The following is a 22,500-nucleotide window of genomic DNA, read 5'->3' as shown; positions in this document are numbered from 1 at the left end:
GAACTCAGAACGTAAAGACGGACGAAATGCCGCTAAGCATTTCGTCGGGTGTTGTCGCCTTATAATAATAATAATAATAATAATAATAATAATAACAATAATAATAATAATAACAATGACAATAATGATCCCTTCTACTGTAGGTACACTGCCTGGAACTTGTGAGGAGGAGACTAGTCGATTACATTGATCCCGGTGTTTCACTGGTACTTGATTTATCGACTCCAACGCGATGAAAGGCAAAGTCGACTCCGGCGGAATTTGAACTCAGAACGTAAAGACAGACGAAATGCTGCTAAGCATTTGGTCGGGCGTGCTAATGATTCTGCCAGCTCGCCGCCTAACAACAACAACTTCGTCAGCAACAACACGAGAAAACAGCAATAACAAAAAACGAAAAGACAAGAAAACTGCATTTGTGCCGTGTGAAAGAGATCAATATCTTTGGTGTAATCTCTTCTATTCTATTGTTTATCGATTAAGTAAATGAAGAAAGAAAAAGGTTGTTCTGTTCCCAGGTGTAAATAGGAACAGGTAATCCAACATTAACACGACATTAACAATAGGCTATATTAAACTATGATAGATCGTCCATCAGCTTCGCCGAGGAGTATTCAGCTTGTTGTTCAATCAACTGAAATTACCTAGTCCTTAATGGATTGACGTGTAAGTGGCTGAGTGTTCCGCAGACTTGTGTAGCGTAATTCTCAACTAGAATCAACGTGACGCAACGTGTGTGACAAGGCTGTCTTTTTATAATTACAGGTACAATCCACTTGATGACAGGACCATCTTAGTAATATTTATTTCTTTACTACCCACAAGGGGCTAAACACAGAGGAGACAAACAAGGACAGACAAACGGATTAAGCCGATTATATCGACCCCAGTACGTAACTGGTACTTATTTAATCGACCCCGAAAGGATGAAAGGCAAAGTCGACCTCGGCGGGATTTGAACTCAGAACATAACGTCAGACGAAATACGGCTACGCATTTCGCCTGGCGTGCTAACGTTTCTGCCAGCTCGCCGCCAGGCCCTTCCCATTTCCCGCGCAAATCAACATTGCGCTCCACAGTATGTATCTGTTGGTAGCAAGGAAAAGCAGACGTTTATCAGAATTGGGTCCCTAGACACATGGGGTCCTCCAGCAGATGCCTAGTGGGCTTCTGCCTTAAGATGGAATTGCGGTCTTCTGTGTAGTTTCCATCAACCCAGTTTCATGCACAAAGCTAGGATCGGTCTGAGACTGTTGTAAAAGTCACTTGCCCATTATACCAAGCAGCGGAATCAAACCGAGGGTCTAAGAATAGCGAAGCGATTTCCTTAACCGTTCGGTCACGTCTGCGTTCATCTTACTTAAGGCTTTCGCTCCCAATGAAGCTGAAGCCATCGACATCTTTTCTCTATTTTTCTCGACTCGGCACTGTCGTTTTTGTTCTTCTCCAGTTCGATCCCTGCTATCTTTCAGCTCTGACTCAATATCCAGCCTCCAGCTATTTTTACAGTTTTAGCTGATTACATCAACTCGGATACTTATTTAAGCATGGTACGTACTCCATTAGTGTCTTTTATCAAACTGCTGTGTCACTAGGACGTAAGCAAATCAACGCCGGTTGTCAAGCGGTGGAACGAGATAATAAACTCAGCCATACATACACGATATATATATATATATATATATATATATATATATATATATATATATATATATATATATATATACACACACACACACAGACATGCAGGAAGTAAATAGACACCTTTAATTTTAAACATTTCTGATCTAAGCGTCTTGATATGTTTTCAGCGGTGTAGAAGTTACAATGTAATTATGTTTTTTTCATTCTAGGTGCCAGTATATTAAATATTTGCGAAGAGTAACCATGTCACGCGCAAAAAAATCAGCTGAACTGTCAGATTTTCAAAGAGGTCATAGTGTTGGGCAATCTGAGGTTAGTCTTAGCCAGCGAAAAATTGCCGAAAACCTTCAAATTCCTCTTGCTACTGTTAATAGAATTATAGTGCAATTCAAAAGCCAAGGAAAAGAATCAACAGATTCTCGTCCCGGCCAACCTGGGCCCTCTGAAAGGCAGCTTCCCTGTTTGTAGAGAACTGTAGAAAACGAACCCCGTTTGAAGGCTTCTGACATTGCAAAACAGCTAGAAGTTAATCGAAGAATGTGTGGTACATATCCGCATAAGCTTAGATATTATGGACGAGCAGTTAGAAGAAAACTTCTCCTTCAACCAATTAATATCATGAAAATAAATAAATAGGCTGAGGGGACGTCAGAAAAATCCAGTTCATTTTGGGATAGAATGATTTTCTCAGATGAATCCAGATTTGCCTTATTTTCAGAGAGTGGGCGCGTTTGGGTCTGGAGTCTTCCCAATCAAGAATTTGATTTGAAACGACTCCAACCAACTGTGAAACATGGCGGTATCTCTGTAATGATATGGGGAGCTGTCAACAGCAATGGTCGTTCTGAGCTGATCAAATGTGTTGGAACCATAAACTCTGAAAAATACATCGAAATACTTAAGCACGGTGTACTTCCGATGTATTCACACGATAACATAACGGAAAATGAGATTTTATTCATGGAAGATGGGGCTCCATGCCACACAGCGAAAAGAAATCAACAATGGCTGACTGAAAATGAGATCAAAAAGCTTCCTTGGGCGAGCCAATCTCCTGACATGAACCTAATTGAAAATCTTTGGAACATACTAGATAGAGCTATACGAAAACCTCGACAGAAGCCTAAATCTAAAGATGAATCTTTTTCGATTGTTGCGTGAAAAGTGAGTAGAAATTCCACAAGAGACAATCACAAAGCTCATCAGTTCAATGCCAAAAAGAGTTTCTGAATTAAAAACTGTAAAGGGAATGTCAACTAACTACTAAAGTATGTAGTCCTACCTATCGATTACATTTCAATTGTTCGCTTTGCGCATTAAATACAAGATTTTGAAAATTAAAGGTGTCTATTTACTTCCTGCATGTCAGCCTCTGTGTGTGTGTGTGTGTGTATGGATGGATGGGGGGGATCCATGAACAGAAAAAGCAGGAAAAACAAATGAAAGCCAACTGGACATACACAGGAAATATATTAGATTAAAGTTCAGTGAAAGACATTTTGTGGTTGGCGCTTCGTCGGAAAGAGGAAAACGCCGAGAGAAAAGGAAAAGGGGGAAAGATCTGATAGTCTGGAGAAAAGCACGTGACTAGAAGCTGGAAAGAAATAGAAAATTCACTGAGAAGGCACTGGTCGCTCCGGAGCTATAGTAGCAGATATTTGTCCAAACTACTGTGCAGCGGGATTGAACTCGCAGCCTTATGGTAGAAAAGAGAACTTATGCACACAGCCATGTTTGCGCCTGACAAACATGTTTTTATTATTATCGACACTGAAAGGATGACAAGTTGACCATGCCAGGATTTGAACTCAGAGTACAAAGAATGGGAAGAAACACTGCAAGATATCTCTCCGATACAATGTTTGATCACAGGTCTGTTGAGGAGGGGTCACGGCTGACCGGGTCTAAACAACAACAACAACAACAACAACAGCAACAACTATTACCAGCAGTTCCACCAAGAAGGAACCTTTACGTGCTCTTTCGATCTGCTAAACACAGCAACCAAACACCCTCGAAATTATAACTCGCAGTCTTGTAATAAAAACAAAACAAAGAAAAGAAAAAGTAGGGAAAGGCCCACAGGATAAAGTAGCTCTGGATATATAAACCCTTAGGTATGGTCACGCGTGGCACTCACTCCTTCCATCGTAGGTCAGCCCAATCAAGCTGGCTCGGGGTTAAACATCAACCCGTCACAGCTGCGCTTAACACTCATGTATTAGCAGTAATGATAGCAACGATGATGATGATGATGATGATGAGGATGAGGATGGTAGTGGTGGCAAAGATGATGGTTTTGGTTGCAGTAATGAGGGTGATAAAGCTCGCAGTGACGATTCTGGTAACTGTGGGTGCAGTGGTAGTAGCAGTTGAAGTAGCAATGGTAGTAGTAGTGGTAGTATTAGTAGTAGTAGTAGTGGTAGTATTAGTAGTAGTAGTAGTGGTGGTAAGGATGGTAGTGTGGTGATGATGATGGTGATGGTTGTGGCAATGATGGCGGCAGTTGTGATTGGTGTATTGGTAGAGTGTTGAAATAACTGTAGCGGCGGCAGTGGTGGTGGTGGTGGTGGTGGTGATAAAAACGTTGAATGGCAGTAGTGGTGATGGTGAAGATGGCGTCCTGGAAGTGGTGGTGGTAGTAGTAGTAGTAGTTGTAGTGGTGATGATGGTGCTGTTGATGGTGAAAGTAAACGTGGTGGTGGTGGTAATAAATGGTTTTTATTCATGTAATAGAATCTTGCCCGACATGACTCACTTTCAGCAATTTTACTACTACTACTACTACTACTACTACTACTACTACAGCTGCTACTGCTGCTGCTGCTGCTGCTGGTGGTGTTGTTGTTGCTGTTGTTGTAGACAGTTTTATGAAATAAAAGTTAGATGAAATATTGAAGATTGACTGCCTGGTGTGGTTGGGATGGTGGTGGTGGTGGTGGTGACGGTCGGTGGTGGCGGCGGCGGTGTTAGTGGTTATGGAGTCGGAAGTGGTGGTACTAACGGTAGTTACTGTATGGGAAGTAGTAGCGATGGTGGTGGTATTCTCGATCATGATGATGATGATGGTTGTGATGGTGGTAGTGAAGGGTTTTAAGAGATTGGTGTGGTAATAGCAGTAGTGGTGGCGAAGGCATTGGTGGCGGTGGTGAAGGTGATAGTTGTGCTGGTGGTGGTTACGGTGGTGGTTGTCGTGGTGGTAGTGGTAGCGGTGGTTGTTGTGGTGGTAGTGACAGTGGTGGTGTTTGTGGTGGTGATGGTGGTGATAGTTGCGGTGGTGGTTGTCGTGGTGGTAGTGGTAGCGGTGGTTGTGGTGGTAGTGGTGACAGTGGTGGTGTTTGTGGTGGTGATGGTGATGGTAGCTGCGGTGGTGGTTGTCGTGGTAGTAGTGGTAGCGGTGGTTGTTGTGGTGGTGGTGGTGACAGTGGTGGCGTTTGTGGTGGTGATGGTGACGGTAGTTGCGGTGGTGATGGAAGACGTAGTGTGGAGGTGATAGTAGTGGAAATACTGATAGTAACATCATTGCTAGTGTAGGTGGTAGTAGTGGTGGTGGTAGTGGTGGTGATAGTCTTGGTGGTTCCAGTGGCGATGGTTGTGGTAATGAAGGTGGCAGTTGTGATTGGTGTATTGGTAGAGTGATGAAATAACTGTAGCGGCGCTGGTGGTAGTGGTGGTGGTGAAGATGGCGTCCTGGAAGTGATGGTGGTAGTAGTAGTTGTAGTGCGTTGTGGTGGTGGTGGTGGTGGTAGCAGTACATTATATAATGCCTATATTATGGTGTAGTGTAGAACAGATTTTGGAATAGTTCCAATATTTTTGTCTCAAGGCCGCAACATATTCCAATATTCCGATATTCCAATATTCCTTCCTATATATTAACATTTCGAAATATTCATTGTTTTTATGTTTAGTATTATTTTCTGTTTTTTTTTTTTTATTTCTCTTACGTAGGCGTTAAGTCCCCTCTTGCCTGGTACCACATGGAGCTAAGAACCACTGCGCCTGCGCAGACGCTGAAGTAGTTTGTGATGATGATGGCGATGATGATAGCAGTTATGTTTGTTTTAGTTTACTAATATATTTGCATGAAAAAATGGTTCGTTCTAGAACTTCATTGCTATGCAAAACTCACGAAGACCCCCTCCTCCTCCTCCTCCTCCTCCTCCTCCTACTACTACTACCACTACTACCGCCGCCACCACTGTCACCACTACTCTTTTTTTTCTTTCAGAGTCCTAGGACTCACAAGTTTAACAAGGTTTCAATGGTGTATAAGCGACTGAAGTGAAAGCGCTTCTCAACCACCCAGAACAGGACGCCAGTCCATCGAAGGTTGAACTTCCCATGCATCGCTGGAACTCACTGGCTTCTGAGTGAACCGGAAGAACGTGAAATGAAGACATTTTGCTCAAAGAACACAACGCATCGCCCGGTCTGGGAATCGAACCCACTACTTTACGATCGCGATTGTAACACCCTTAATCAACTAAACCTCGGCGGAATTTGAACTCAGAACGCAGCGGCAGACGAAATACCGCTAAGCATTTCGCCCGGCGTGCTAACGGTTCTGCCAGCTCGCCGCCTTGGGAATCAAACATCTTGTCATACAGCTATGCTTGCGTCTATAGAACAGACTTCATTCAAAAGTTCAAGACTACAAAAATGCAATTCAAAATAGGTTTGTCTGCCATTTCTCGAGACGAGTCTCGCAGGTTTAAACGAACTCGCTGTGATTGTAAATCACTTGATATCGATATTGCTGTTACTGCTGCGTCTGCTATTTTCCCTACAATGAACCGATCGCCGATCAATATCCGACACTTTATTCATAACACCTCATTTCATAATGCTTTCCTACAGTCACTAATCCCTTTCTCACCTGTAAATCTCTTCAGATCATCACTGTTTTGTTTGAACTATCTCTGTTAATAAAGCTATTAAGTGTGAATACATATGGCATACACTATATATTGCACAAAAGCAAAGACTCTTTAGAACAGTCTTATTTAATCTACCTTACCCATGTATCGTTCGCTCAATACATGAATAAATCTATAGAATAAATCTATAGTTCTTTCCGTCATTCTGTCTATCTTTCTACCTATCTAGTTATCCAGTTAATTTATCCTTAACTCCATGTATAACTTCGTGGAATAGGCGTAGACATGGGCGTGTTGTTAAGAAGCTCGCTTTACAACCGCATGATTTCGGGTTCAGATCCATCGAGCGATACCTTGGGCAAATGTCTCCTATAACCCCAGGTTGACCAATGCCTTGTGAATGAATTTGGTTGATAGAAACGGTGTGGAAGCTCGCCGTATATATATATATCTATCTATATATATATATATGGAAGGGTGTAAGTCTTTCTGTGCGTTTGTCTCTCCTTCTACCGCTTGACAATTGGTATTGGTTTGTTTATCTCCTCGTAACCTAGCGGTTCGGCTAAAGAACCCAATAGTATAAGTACCAGACTCAAATAATAAGTACTGGAGTGAATTTGTCCGATTAAACTCTTCAAAACAGTACTCCAGCATGGCCGCAGTCTAATCACCTAAACAAGTAGCAAATAAGATCGTAAACTTCGCCAAAACCAGACCGCCATCAGTTTACTCGCACTTTTCGTTGTACCTGAAGTATTCCTCTGGTTAGATTTTTCAAAAAAATTATTTTAAGAAAGTGCTTAATAAATAACTAAATAAATAAATAAAATAGCGATGTGACTGATTAGCATTTAAAATTGATCCGAAGAAAACATTGTATCATTAACAAGCGCAGGAAACAAGATTATGGAAGAAATTAAGATATAAAAATGATATCAAATGTGAACAGGCTATAAAAGTGATATCAGATATGGGCAGACTATTAAAATGATATCACAATTTGGTCAGGCTTTACTACGAAGGAAAGAGAAAAATAGTTAATTATTTGCTGCCAAAATGTAAAATGTTTGCTGTAAAAATTATTACATTATTAATAAAAGACATGACACTGCGTCGATAGTTGATGGAAAAGTAAGTTATGGCAATATGGAGTTATTAATATACTTTTAGTTCGGTGTAATATTAGAGGAGTCGTGGCAGAGAAATTGTACAGGTTATATTACATATCGTGGAGGCACATGGCCTAGTGGTTAGAGGCGGCGCAATAGCCCAGTGGTTAGGGCAGCGGACTCGCGGTCATAGGATCGCGGTTTCGATTCCCAGACCGGGCGTTGTGAGTGTTTATTGAGCGAAAACACCTAAAGCTCCACGAGGCCCCGTCAGGGGATGGTGGTGATCCCTGCTGTACTCTTTCACCACAACTTTCTCTCACTCTCACTCTTACTTCCTGTTTCTGTTGTACCTGTATTTCAAAGGGTCGGCCTTGTCACTCTCTGTGTCACGCTGAATATCCCCGAGAACTACGTTAAGGGTACACGTGTCTATGGAGTGCTCAGCCACTTACACGTTAATTTCACGAGCAGGCTGTTCCGTTGATTCGGATCAACTGGAACCCTCATCGTCGTAACCGACGGAGTGCTTCCATCCCAGTGGTTAGAGCAGCGGACTCGCGGTCAAGGGATAGCGACGATGTGTGTGTTTATGAGCGAAACACCTAAGCTTCACGCGGCTCGGGCAGAAGGTAATGGCGAACTTCTGCTGGTTCTTTTCGCCACAACTTTCTCTCACTCTTTCCTCCTGCATCTTGCAGCTCACCTGCGACGGACCGGCTTCCCGTCCAGATGGGAAACCTATACGCCAAGGAAACCGGGACACCGGCCCTAATGAGCCAGGCATGCTCGAGAAGGAACAAACATATTACATATCACATTTTGAATGTCAAGCTTGTTTGCCAGTTTTAACATAAAAAAAACAATCCTCAAAATAGATACACCATCATATTTTCGGGCATCGAGGATGCTTTTCTTTTGCTCCATCCTAATAATAATTCTTACTAATACAGGTACAAGGCGTGAATTTTGAGGGAGAGTGGAGCAAGTCGATTATATAGATACCAATGTTCAACTGGTCCTTATTTTACCGACTCCAAAAGGATGAAAGGTAACGCCAACCTCAGTGGAACGTTAAAGACGGCGTGCTAACGATTCTGCCAGCTCACTGCCTTATGATAATAATAATAATAATAATCCTTTCTGTTAAAGGCACAAGACCAGACATTTCAGGGCAGGGGACAAGTCGACTCCGTCGACCCCACTGTTCGACTGGTATTTATTTCATCAACCCCCAAATGATGAAATGCAAAGTCGACCTGCCATTTTCCAGCCATTGTTTGAACGTCCACTTTTCCATGCTCGCATGGGTCGGAAACAGATTTTGTGCAGCCGGATGCCATTCTTGTCGCCAATCCTCACTTGCTTTCAAGTAATGTGATATTTCCCCACGACCAGTCATGTTTTTTCCCGGAATATTGGAAACGAAAAACACTGCTTGCATGGCGGTGACACTCATTTACAACTATCACATGACCTCAAGACAAGGAGGCAGTAATAATCGCGTACAGACAGACAGACAGATAGATATAGATAGATAGATAGATAGATGGATATAGCTAGTTAGCTAGCTAGATAGAGAGATAAATAGATAGGTAGATAAATAGATATATATATAAATAGATAGATATATAAATAGATAGATAGATAGATAGATAGATAGATAGATAGAAAGATAGATAGATAGATAGAAGATAGATAGATAGATAGATAGATAGATAGATAGGTGTTTCTTTCAGTTTCCATCCACAAAATCCATTCAAAGGCTTTTTTGAGTGGTTTTGGCAAATGTAAAATTTACCGTGTATCTTAGAAGATGAAGATAACAATTTTGATAAGCTAATTATAATGTCGCAAGAGGGTTATCCACATTAAGCTTATTGCGTCCCTATATTGTACATGTGAGAGGAGAAGACCAGGTGAAGATTCGAGGACTCCTTTGACAGAAATATTGTACTTAGTATGGAATTTCCTTGGGAGAATTTCAAGGTGGTTTTCTGTTGTTTTTCGTTGGGTAATTAAAAGAGATAGCATTTTGTCATCTGTAACTGAGAGAGAGAGAGAGAGAGAGAAAGAGAGAGAGAGAGAGAGAGAGAGAGAACGAGAGAGAGAGAGAGAGAGAGAAGAAAGATCACCGGTAGTATTTGTATTGTGCTTTACCAATACCGATGGGATTAAGATAAAGTTGATCTCAGCAGGATTAGATCACAGAACAACTATCTTCGACGCTTTAATAACTGCTAATTCACCACACTTATTTTGCTTCCAATCTCTTAAAATAATCGTATTTTGGAAAATAAATCTCTGGAAAATAAGTAGATGATCACTAATCGAATTGGTGATAATTTCTTGTTGCAAAATTTCCAAAATAATTCTCAGAATTTAGTCACCAAAACACAAATTATTTTACTTGTTGCTGTTTAATCTATTTACAGAGAAGATATCATTCTCAATGCTTTCTAGAAGAGTTTCTCCTTCACCCAAATGGGGAGCAGGTAGAATTACTTCAGCTTGGAATCGAAAGAGCGTTATAGATTCTGGTGATGCGGAGCAACAATAATGATGACATCTCAAAGGAATATGTATCGATAGTGACATTTATAGTATTTCTGTAGTTTAGCCTTATATCAGGTGTAAATGTTTTTAGCGTTTAATAAGGGAATGGCACACTTAGAAGCTCTTTATTTTTGTTGGAATTAAGGAAGGAAGTAATTTTTAAATCGAAGATCTGTCTGGAATGCTCGCAACAGAGTGGACTCCACCAAAAGAAACCTAGAACCGAGCAACGGCATAAGCAAACAGTCAGAACAGGTATCGCATGGTAGACGTATCCAATTCCACAACAGTTATGCCAATTCACCTTTATTTTATAAACCCCGAAAGTATAAAAGACACTATTGATCTGAGCAGGTTTTGAACTCGGAAAGTAAGGAACCGGACAAAAACTAAGAGGTATTTTTGACTTACCCCCACTAACCACAATGCCAATTCGCCGCCAAATTGGTTAAAACGATTCTTGTTGTGATTACATTCTGTCCCTCTTTCATACTTTAACCTTTCGTCGCCTGGCACAAAGACTCCCCACCCATCTTCAATAAGACTTTTCACCTTTCTTGGTGAACAAATTAGTACTGGTGCCACATAAAAAAAAGCACCCAATCCATTCAGTAGGGTGGTTGGTGTTAAGAAGGGTATCCAGCTGGAGAAACCATACCAAAGTAGATTTCGGAGATTGGCACAACCCACTGACTTCTCAGCTCATTGTCGAAATCGTCCAGCCCATGTCAGCAAGGAAAATGGACCTTAAATGGTGATGACGGTGGTGATGATAATGATGATGATGACTGTATATCTAGGACTACAGCACCAAATGTGCACTATTATTAAAATGCCGCGGTACTTTTTGAGGAGGGATTTTCCTTCTGTTTCTAGCAAGACAAAAGACCATGTACAAGCTCCCTCCCTATTCCGTGTCGAGAACCTATTTCTGAGAGGTTGTTAGGATAGTGTGTACAATTCAATGGCTACGACTGGTCAACAAATCCGGGTTACTGAAATATAAGAAACAACTAATGAAAGTAGTAGTAGTAGTAGTAGTAGTAGTAGTAGTAGTGGTGGTGGTGGTGTGGTGGTGGTGGTGGTGGTGGTGGTGGTGGTGGCGGCGGCGGTGGTAAAGGTACCGGTAGCAACAAAAGTGGTGATGGTGGTGATAATAGTAGTAGTAGTTCACTCTTAGATCACTCTCCAATTAAGCAAACTTATAATCAAAGACACTCTAACCCTGACCATCTCGTCTTTTTCTATGTTCAAGACTAAATTATCTGAATTTGTCCTCCACCACTTTTATCTCTTTTCTGAAAACGATAAGGTTGCAATCTGAAGGAGAATTTGGCTGTTGTGTCTACCAGGTCGAGCGACCGCACAAAATCTTTTCTTGTTAGCTAGTTATTTGTTCTTCAGACATACAGTTGAGTTGTTATGTAGTAGTAAGATATCGAATAGCCAGCATGTTAGCCATACATACATCATCCATCACTTTGTTATCCAGCCCTGCATCCATTCATTTTTCTTACTATTCGCTCTTCTAACAATCTAACGCCTAAGCATCCAGCCAGCCACCCACCTTATCTATCCCTCCAACGCAAGATCCAGCTGGCTATTTATATATCCACTTACTTAGCCTACTGCGCTCTCTCTCTCTCTCTCTCTCTCTCTCTCTCTTTTTCTTTCTCTCCACACACAATATATCCATTCCATCTTTGTCTCAGTCTTTGCAACCATCCACTCATCTAATTAACCACGTAACTATTCCTCAATCCAATCCAGTCCAACCATCCATCCATCCACATCTCCCTCTGACCAGCAATCCAGCCATTTCTCACTTCATCCATCTCTCTAGCGCTTCGTCCACCCGTCCACCCGTCCACCCACCCATCCATCCATCCATCCAAACCGTCAGTCAATCAGGTGGCAAGATGGCTAACGTGCAAGTTGCATGTGCGTGCTCACCTAAGCCAGTTCATGCTTGTTTATATATCCCCGATGCTTGTAAATGTTCAGACAAAGCATAAATACAGGCCTGTAAAAATAATAAAAGAAGCGTAACAAAACAAACGCGCAGACGCGTCTTTTATGAGTACAGCAATTTAATGGTAGCATACATTAACCGTATCAAACAGTATGTACTCAGTAATGCTACTAACACATTCGCCTCATAGATCAAAAAACATTATGCCCACACATACATAACTCTCTAATCATTCATGCATAACAACGACTAGCGAAAGTGAAAGTAAGAGAGACGAAAGAAATAAACCAACACCAATACAACTATCGCCGCCATACCAGACCATCCATACAGAAACTAAAAGAAAAAAGAGAAAAAGAGAAAAAAAAACGAGCAAATGAAAGAAAGAGTCTAAGATATAACGTATGGGAGCATGAGATGCAAGGAACAATGATTGTTAATGCACATGCATAAAGTAATTGCAAATATTAGAGCAAGTTATTTGCAAATAGCTTCGTCCATTGGTGCACAATATTCTTCTCCCCCGTGCGTTATTATTCTGGCAATAAAAGTAATGAGCATTTCTACGGAAAGATATCATATTGAAGATATCACGTTGGTATTAAAACCAATCATTGGTTCGTAGCTTTCTCGTAAATTGCTCAATATATTAAGGAACATTTCCCACGGAAAGAAAGAAAGACAAGTCTCTCAAATACCAGGCGAAAATACGGATGAGGTTGGGATAAGAGGATGGGAAAATGGAGGAGGAGGAGGAGGATGTAGAGAAGATGGAAGAGGAAAAGATGGAGGTGGAAGAAACTGAGAAATTTATTTTGCTGAACGTTCACCGAAGGAGCGCATTTATTGTCAGACAACGACTTACAAATTATTATCATCATTATTATTATTATTATTATTATTATTATTATTATCTTTTTTTCCTCCTTTTTGAAGTAAACAAAATTATAAGTTTACTGATAATGGTAATTATTGAGAGTAATGCGTAGTAAATAGTAAACAGTATTTTATCTTCAAACTTTCGACTTGTGATCCGTTGCTAATTAAAAAATAAGAGAGAGAGGAGAGAGAGAGAGAGAGAGAGAGAGAGCGGTTCTGTTTTCCTTCTTTTTCTCAGTTTCATCTATCTATCTATCTATCTATCTATCTATCTATCTATCTATCTATCTATCTATCTATCTATCTATCTATCTAGTGTGTGTGTGTGTGTGTATTAGTGTAGTACCGGTAAAAAATGACGGGACTTATTTCTACTCCCATTCAGTAATTCTTAAAGATTTTGCTTCAAGCCTTGTTCCATTATGTTACATTTTGTCTTCTTTTATTATTCATTTTATTTCTACTCACTCTTTATTCTCAAATTCATTCACTCCGTTATTCCGGCGTCCCTCACACACTTTTTGTTAGGAAGATTTTCTATGGTCGGATGCTCTCCCTGATTGTAACCCTCATTTGTTTCCAACCCAGTTAATATTCCTCTATCCCCCGACCTGTTTACAAGGAAGATTGGAAATGAAGGACACAGCAATAATGACGGTGACACTCGTTTACAAATACCACGCAATAGAAAGAAAGGAAACACAAACTCCCTCCCCCCTCTCTCTCTCTCTCACACACAGACAAACAAACACACACATTTACATATGTAGTTTATATACATGTAGTTTCAGTTTACCAAATCCACTCACAAGATTTTGGTCCATTTAGGGCTATAGAAGATGTCAGAGGTGTTACGCTCTGGGACTGAACCCGGAACCATGTAGTTGAGAACCAAGCTTCTCAACCATCCACCTACACCTCTGTGTGTGTATGTGTGTGTGTATGATTGACCGCTAAATCCACAAGTTCTTTTTTATATTTTCTCTGTTTATTTCCTTGTGTTGCTTTCTGTCGAAGAGCGTAGGCTCGAAACATAAAATACTTTCTCACCTTCCCAAGCGTTAAAGTAATACACCTGCTTGTTGTTTATACACATGTCTTTGTCTTTTGTTTTTTTCTGTAAATTTCAACTTTATATATATATATATATATATATATATATATATATATATATATATATATACATATACATATATATATATATATATACATGTATATATATATACATACATATATATATATATATATATATATATATATATACATATATATATATACATTTATATATATATATATATGTGTGTGTGTGTGGTGTGTGGTGTGTGTGTGTGTTTGCGTATTTGAGAGAGGGGAGATAAGAAATAATGGAGTCAGCAAGTTAGTGTGCGCGTGTGTGTGTGTATCTTGTTTTTTCCACTCAAGGAAAATCTTCCCTTACGTCTTCTTTCCGTTTCCAAACATTGAGAGAGAGAGAGAGAGAGAAAGAGAGAGAGAGAGAGAGAGAGAGAGAGAGGGAGAGAGAGAAAGATAGGAGAAAATGATAGAACGAAATAGTTGGGCAAACAAAAGAGGATTAGAAGAGAAAAGAGGCAGAGGAAAGTTACAGTACTACAATAAACGGAGGGTTAGACATAACGTTGTAAAGTGAGTGAGTGAGTGAGTGAGTGAGTGAGTCAGTGGGTTTGAGTAAGTTGTGTATGACATCGTTCTATCATTTTCTCCTCTCTTTCTCTCTCTCTCTCTCTCGTTCACTCCAGTCTAATCCATTCACCAATGCTTCCATCCATCTATCCATATATCTATCCACCCGTCAGTCCGCCAATCTATCTATCTATCTCTTTACTCTCTTTTACTCTTTTACTTGTTTCAGTCATTTGACTGCGGCCATGCTGGAGCACCGCCTTTAGTCGAGCAACTCGACCGCGGGACTTATTCTTTGTAAGCCCAGTACTTATTCTATCGGTCTGTTTTGCTGAACCGCTAAGTAACGGGGACGTAAACACACCAGCATCAGTTGTCAAGCAATGCTAGGGGGACAAACACAGACACACAAACATATACACACACACATATATATATACATATATACGACAGGCTTCTTTCAGTTTCCGTCTACCAAATCCACTCACAAGGCATTGGTCGGCCTGGGGCTATAGCAGAAGACACTTGCCCAAGATGCCACGCAGTGGGACTGAACCCGGAACCATGTGGTTGGTTAGCAAGCTACTTACCACACAGCCACTTCTGCGCCTATGTATCTATCTACATACATACATAAATCAGTTTATCAATGCCTTGTCTACCCCTGTTTGCCTTTCTATCAACTATATTTATCCCTCTATCTAATCTTCCCGTCTAATCTAAATGTATTTCCCTCTTTCAGAAGAATCCGTGGTAATTTGGGATCCAAGATGCAAATATCGGTTCAACCATCTTGCCTTCGTGTCAAAGGTCTGTTGCAAAAGGATCAGGCTTTTGGGATCCGAGCCAGCAACAATGGTGACAACAACAATAATAATAATAATAACAACCCTTTCTACCAAAGGCACAGAGCGTGAAATTGTTGGGGAAAGAGTCAGTGGATTACGTCGACGCTAGTACACAACTGGTACTTATTTTATGGACTCCGAAAGGACGAGAAGCAAAGTCGACCTCGGCGGAATTAGAACCCAGAACGTAGTTAACTCCCCAGTTGTTGCTTTCGCGCATTTTGCGCCGAGCAGACGGAAGTAATATGAAATGAAGTGTTTTGGTCAAGGACATAACACATCGCTCACTCTGGGAATCGAAACCGCGACCTTACAATCGTGAGTCCCAAAATGTAACCATTAGGCTATCACAAAGAATGTATTACAACAGCCTAGTGATAGAAACTAATAAGAGGATTTAGGTTGGGCCCCTCCATTAGAAGGACGTATCTTTCCCGCATGTAATATTTGCCAAATTTCTCTTATTTCATAGTTGAAATTCTTAAATAGATATTAATCCATTCACGCATACCCGGGCTGCTCTGCTTATAGGTCGGTGCTACTACACAGAGAGACATCTTTGGCATGTTTATTCTATTTATTCATATATGCACAACTAACCAGTGCGCAGCGAAGTGTTATCGTAAACCTGAGTTGGCTGGTGGCAGTGGCAGAGAGCGCCGGCAGCTGGTATGTGGTCAGCAGATTGTGTTGGGTACCACAAATTATTGTAGTTCACTGGCAGATAAATGACCATTTTCTGGTGATTTCGCACGATGGCCAGGGGTCTCAGCTGGTTTGTCCACCAATTTTGTCCGATAACAGACATTTACCACGTGCCAACTGGGCATTGTCTACTCATGTGGACGGGGTTTTGTTAAATATAAAAAAATATTTTTTCTGGAATTAAATTTCCAAGTATCTCTTCCTCGTGTAGCGTCTACCGTGCCGCAAAATACAGATATATTATATGTGTGTGTGAGTGTGTGTGTATGTGTTTGTTCCTTTACCTTTTATTTGTTCCAGTCATTCGACTGCGGCCATGCTGGGGCACCACCTTCAAGTGTTTTAGTCGAACAAATCGACTCCAGTACTTATTTTTTTTTTGTTAAAGTCTGGTATTTATTTTACCAGTATTTTTTGTCGAATAGCTACGTTGTAGGGACGTAAACAAACCTAGACCGGTTGCTAAGCGGGGGTAGAGGACAAATACACATACATGCACACACACATATATACGACGAGTTGGGTTTTTTTTTTTTTTAGTTTCCGACTTTCACGTCCACTTCCAAAGTTTTGGTTGGTCCGGGGTACCATAAAATGGGACTGAACTCGGAAGTATGTGGTTGGGAAGCAAGCGTTTTGCCATACAGCCACAATTTGAAGGAGAATTGACAGTTATGTCGAGAAGGTAGCACGACCCCATAGATGTTCCCTCATTAACTCGCAAATCATGCACTGTGTGTGTGTGTGTGTGTGTGTGTATTTGTGTGTGTGTGTGTGTTCTATGACTTTGGTTCTATAATTCTATTCCCAGTGTCCCACAACCCTGCCATGTTAAAGACATTACTACAATTATTAGCTTGAATATCAATATGGAAGATGATAAACACAATAAAATAATAACAAATTAATTCCCCAATTTATTCCAAAATATAATTACAACTATTTAGTTCAATTAATTAAAGAAAATCGATGAAATTTTATCCGACAATACAAGCCTTTCCAAGTCTGAGAGTTAATTAACAAAAAAAAAGTTTAGTTTTCCTATTAATAACTTCTTATTTGTTCTATAAGTACTTTTTGCAATATTGACATTGAAAAAAAGTCTTCCAGGGACGTCTTCTGCATGAAGAACATGTGCCTCAATTGAGGGCTATAGCATGTTTAACCTTTTCGGCAAAAATAAATTGAACAAACGCAGCGTCGAAAAATAAAAACGCCAAAAAAAAAAAAAAACACAGTCTTCATGACAAAATTTTCTTCGCATGAGATTCAGTGTTCTCTTGTCAGTGACCAGGTCATAGGTCGTGCGACGTAAATTTTGATACCAGATAACAAATTATGAATCATAAATGTTTGAGTAAAGTTTAGAGTTTTTGTGTGTTTATGAAAGCCTACGTGTGTCTTCCATGCTGGTTTTAGTCTCAACACACGGTGTCAGATCAAATCCTACTAAGTTTACCTCCGAAATTAATACAAGTATTCTATTGAAAGTGCATTCGTTAGGAAGAGAAAAGTCATAAAGTTCAATGTTAATTCTTATTAAGTAATCTAAGGGAGTTAACTCCAGAGCACACTGAATGCAGTGAAGAGCGAATCTGATTGCAATATGCGGGGCGAAATATATTGTACATCAGGGGGATCTAGTAACCTCTGTGTTTTTTTTATTTTTAAGTTAGATTTTTTTTTAAAATCAAAAAGCGACACATCTGAATTTCCAATTCAAATGATATATTTTTCAATAGGTTCAAATCAGACCTCATTGGCAGATCTATAATTAAAGGCGTTACAGCCATGACTATCCCATCTTCTATTTAGCACCATATTAGCACCATATTTAGCACCTGCTAAAAGCTTCCGGTTTAGAGTGCTCCCTGCGTCCTTAAGGCTGGGATGAAGTCTGTAATCGTAATATTGATGCTCCCTGAGGACAGGGGGCAAAGCGGTGCATGTCCTCGGTCGAGACTAACGTGTCACAGATGCAAACGGCCGGCGCGATATTAAGACAAGTTCTCGGCATCGTCTTTGAGAGGAGTTACAGACAAAGCTGATCGAGTAGGAGAGCCACAAGTCCTACAAGAAGAAGAAACTCCGAGTTCAAATCCCAGGCAGATGGAGTTGGTAAGCATGGGCAACGATGTGATTGCCCAAGGAAAGGAAACTTGGACAGAAAACCAACTCTTTTCAGGCCTTGAAGGTTGAGTAGAAGAATAATCAACAGATCTCGAAAGAGACCCTTCTGGTTAAAACAACTTCAAAAACTCACAAGAATGTACAACATTTTGTAAAGGTAGGGGTCCCTAACCTGGAAGGAGAAGAATGGGGAACGTGGAACCAGGTGAGAACGACGGCCATCGGCAGAGCAGCGTAGGATGAGAAAGAGAAAAAGAGGGAGAGGGGCAAAGAAACCTTATGTGCCACTTTGGCAAGAATTATTCAGTTCAAATGTTTAAGTCAGTGGACTTTCCTTTGAGAGACATTTAGCTGTTATTTCTAGTAAACTGAGCCACCACAAGGACATTCCCATGTTTTCGAGTAGCGAAAAGAAATATTTATTATTTTGGTTTCTGTTCATCTCCGGAAATACGTTCAATTTCAGCTGAAGGCATTTACATAAAGAGAAGAGAAGAAAACTTACTCAAAATAATAATTTCGTCTTTTCCTTCCAGAGTACAATGAATCAGTTGAGGAGGTGTGGCCGGTTCATGCGCTGCCGCTGGTACCACATCGTGGGAATGGCTAACACGCTTACTGTTTGACGTTGTGGTCCATGGAGCTTTAGATGGATATTACCGATAAGAATAGTTCATACACTGCTGTAAGCAACCGATGAGTGTTAGCTTTCACAAGCGTGAAGGCGCATAGCTTAGCGGTTAGGGCATTCGGCTCAAGTTGTTCGCTAATGGGGATGCTCTTGATAGTGGATGCAAGGTTCTCGAAGAACTCATCCTTGACATCCGGGGTGGCGGGCGGACATTGTCGGGGGATACACACTGCCGAGGGTGACGGGGCCCTCGGTAGTGTTGAGGCGGAGGGCTAGGAGCCGCTCGGAGCCGCCGATGCCTGGTTTTACCATCCTCAGCAAGCTCTTCTTTATTGCAAAGCCTACTCCATGTTCTCTGGGCTCATCAAAGCTCTTCCTTTTCCAGAGGAATGTGTAGTCCCTCTCCCTCAGTGTGCCTGCATCGGCTAACCGTGTTTCCAGAGCAGCGATATCGATGCTTGTGCTTCTCGTTGATGTGCTCCTCGTCTCTTGTGCTCCTCGTTGATGACTGCTGTTTTCCTAGCGCCACTGATGTTCTGAAGGTCCTGGGAGAGGCCAGGCATCATTGTCCAGACATTCCAGCATCCCACTTTTAGAGCTGGTCCCTTCTTGATAGCTTTTCTCTTTTTGCCTGGTGCGGTAGTCGACAATCTGCTTGTCGGATGTTCTCCTAATCCCCATCCACCCAATGACGAAAGCAAGCCGTGGCGGGACAACACCTTACTGGCTGGGGTCTGCCCAACTTGAGGCGGGCGGTAACTGTCCATTGAGACTCGAAGATCTCTCCCACCGTCGGAAGCAACCCCTGGCGCTGCACTGCACGCCAATTGAGAAAAGGCTTATAACCAGTATCTGCTGCTTCCCGTGTTGTGTCGACACCAAATAATTGGCGAAGCTGGAGTGTCCTCTCCAGGTGAAGGTGTGCATGTTTAATGATGGCATGGACGGATGTGAGCCTGGGCAATGTAGTATGGAGATCAGGTTGTTGCTCATGCAACTTGTCCCCCTCTCCACCTCGCTGACGAATCCAAAGGAACAGTGGGCTGCTACAGTTTGGTGCCAGCGTGGTCGCAGGAGCTGCAAGGCCGACGTAGCTCCTTAGGGGCTCCGAATCCTGATTTTTCCTCGAGGTTCATTCCTGGAGCCTTTCCTGTGATCAGGTATCCCGCAAGATGGCAGAGGTTTGAAATCAGGGTTTCTCTTTCCCTAAGTGGGCTACCCTCACGGGTTGACGAGCCCACTTGCCCGAAGCAACTTAGCCAGCGGGGTAGCGTTATTTGAAGGTTAAAAGAATGCGAAGCGCATTGTGACCAGCGATATGTAACAACATCTGATAGCCTCGTCGGTCACGGTGATATATATATAACGCCTTGCTCCGATGTCTGGCAACTGACTTAGTAAACACCCACAAAATTATTAACCATCGTACCAACAACCACCTTGAGCACCTTTTTGAGCCCCATGTGTCTAACACATGTGGGCATGCCTACAAAGTCAGAAAACATAACAGCTCCCATAAATTTCATAAACATTTTATCACACTCAGAGTTGCTGAAGCATGGAAAAAAAACTACCAGCATCAGTCGTTAGCTGCTGAGACATTGCATCCTTTAAAACGTCCATGCTTCCTGAAATTCACCAACACTACACCTGATATCCCCACCTTCATATGCATGCATGTATATCATGAGTCATACACTGTTCACTTTGACATTTGTACATAATTCTATGTACTGTACATGTACCTTTGATGAGTTGTGGTGCACCTGAGCACTATATACAACAGTTTCATTATATATATATATATATATATATATATATATATATATATATATATATATATATAACTACAGGCATAACCGTGTTTCCTGCACAACAGGATCCCAAACTTTTCTTCTAATTTTTCTAAATTTAATTATTTAATCGTTACAGTTGAAAATGTCTCAAAATGACCGAAACCGGTACTGAAATGTTCTTTATAAAATTATTTTAGCATTTTCTATTTTGACTTGTTTTTTCATATATATCAACTCATGTGTTCCTTTTCACCCTTATACATATATATATATATATATATATATATATATATATATAGAAGTAAACAAATAGATGCGTTGCGTTACACAGATATTTCAAGGGCTGAATAAAAAGAACACTAGAAACAGGAAAATTAACAAAAACGTAACAAACACAAAAGCACACGCGCACGCACGCACACACACACACATACACACACACACCTGAGTATGTTTATGTATTTCTTTGTCCTGTCATCACGTGATTGCTGTAAATGAATGTCATTCATTTCCAATATTCTGCAAAAAAACCTAACTGGCCACAGAAAGATATTATCTTATTTGCAATGAGGTATGTGTTGGCGACGGGAAGGGCATTCGGCCATAGAATATCTGTCTCAAATAAACTCTGCCCACTCCATGCAAGCAAGTAAAAGGGAACGTTAAAAAATGATCTCCATGACGGTCCCTTTTTTTTTAAAAAAAAAACTAAATCTCGTTTAACGCCATATTTGCTTGTTTCGTATTTTAGAAACCTTTTCTTTTGTTTGTTTGTGTTTACATGCTTATTTCTCAGTGAAACTGTTTTCAAATATTGATAAAAGAAGTTCGCCATCGTCACTTTCGTAAGAATCGCCATCGTCACATCGTAAGAATTTCTGAATGAAAGCTTACTGTTCGGATGAATGTTATTTTGTTGGCGGCGGAAAATACAATGGCGGCGGAAAAATTGACAAGATCGTTTCAATCTGGAGATCTGGATAACCATAATTTGAGATGATGAGTCGGCAGGCGGCAAATGAAAGTAATCTATTCAATCACATTTTATCGGACGGTGGCCATAGTTGGTGAGATGGGCTGAAGTTTTGTTATATATTTGAGAGAGTTTCTATCTGTGGAACTGGGAATAAGTACAGCGCACAAACAAGTTGAGTCATAGTTGCGTTTTTATATAAACGTCTGAAATAAGCTGTGATAACATCTATCTGCCTATCTATCTATCTATCTATCTATCTATCTATCTATCTATCTATCTATCTATCGATATATCTATCTATCTATCTATCTATCAACCTATCAACCTATCTATCTATCAATCAACCTATCTATCTATCTATCTATCTATCAATCAACCTATCTATCTATCTATCTATCTATCAATCAACCTATCTATCTATCTATCTATCTATCTATCTATCTATCTATCTATCTATCTATCTATCTATCTATCTGCATGTAACTGTCTATCTTATTGTCTCTATCTTACTCACATACTTACTCACATGTGCCTAACCTGAATTTGTTTCCTCATATCTTTCACAAAAATGGATATTTTTAAAGGAAATTCACTACGAATACATTTGTGTGTGTGTGTGTGCGCGCGCGCGCGTGCATATGCACGAGAAAAGCATCCAGTACATGCTGTATAGTGGTTAGCGTTCCGAAGGTCATTCAACCGTAGGAACCATGCCAGAAGACAGTCCAAC

This window comes from Octopus sinensis, linkage group LG16 (assembly GCF_006345805.1).
Source record: "Octopus sinensis linkage group LG16, ASM634580v1, whole genome shotgun sequence".
NCBI lineage: Eukaryota > Metazoa > Mollusca > Cephalopoda > Octopoda > Octopodidae > Octopus > Octopus sinensis.
This window is presented reverse-complemented; position numbering follows the sequence as displayed.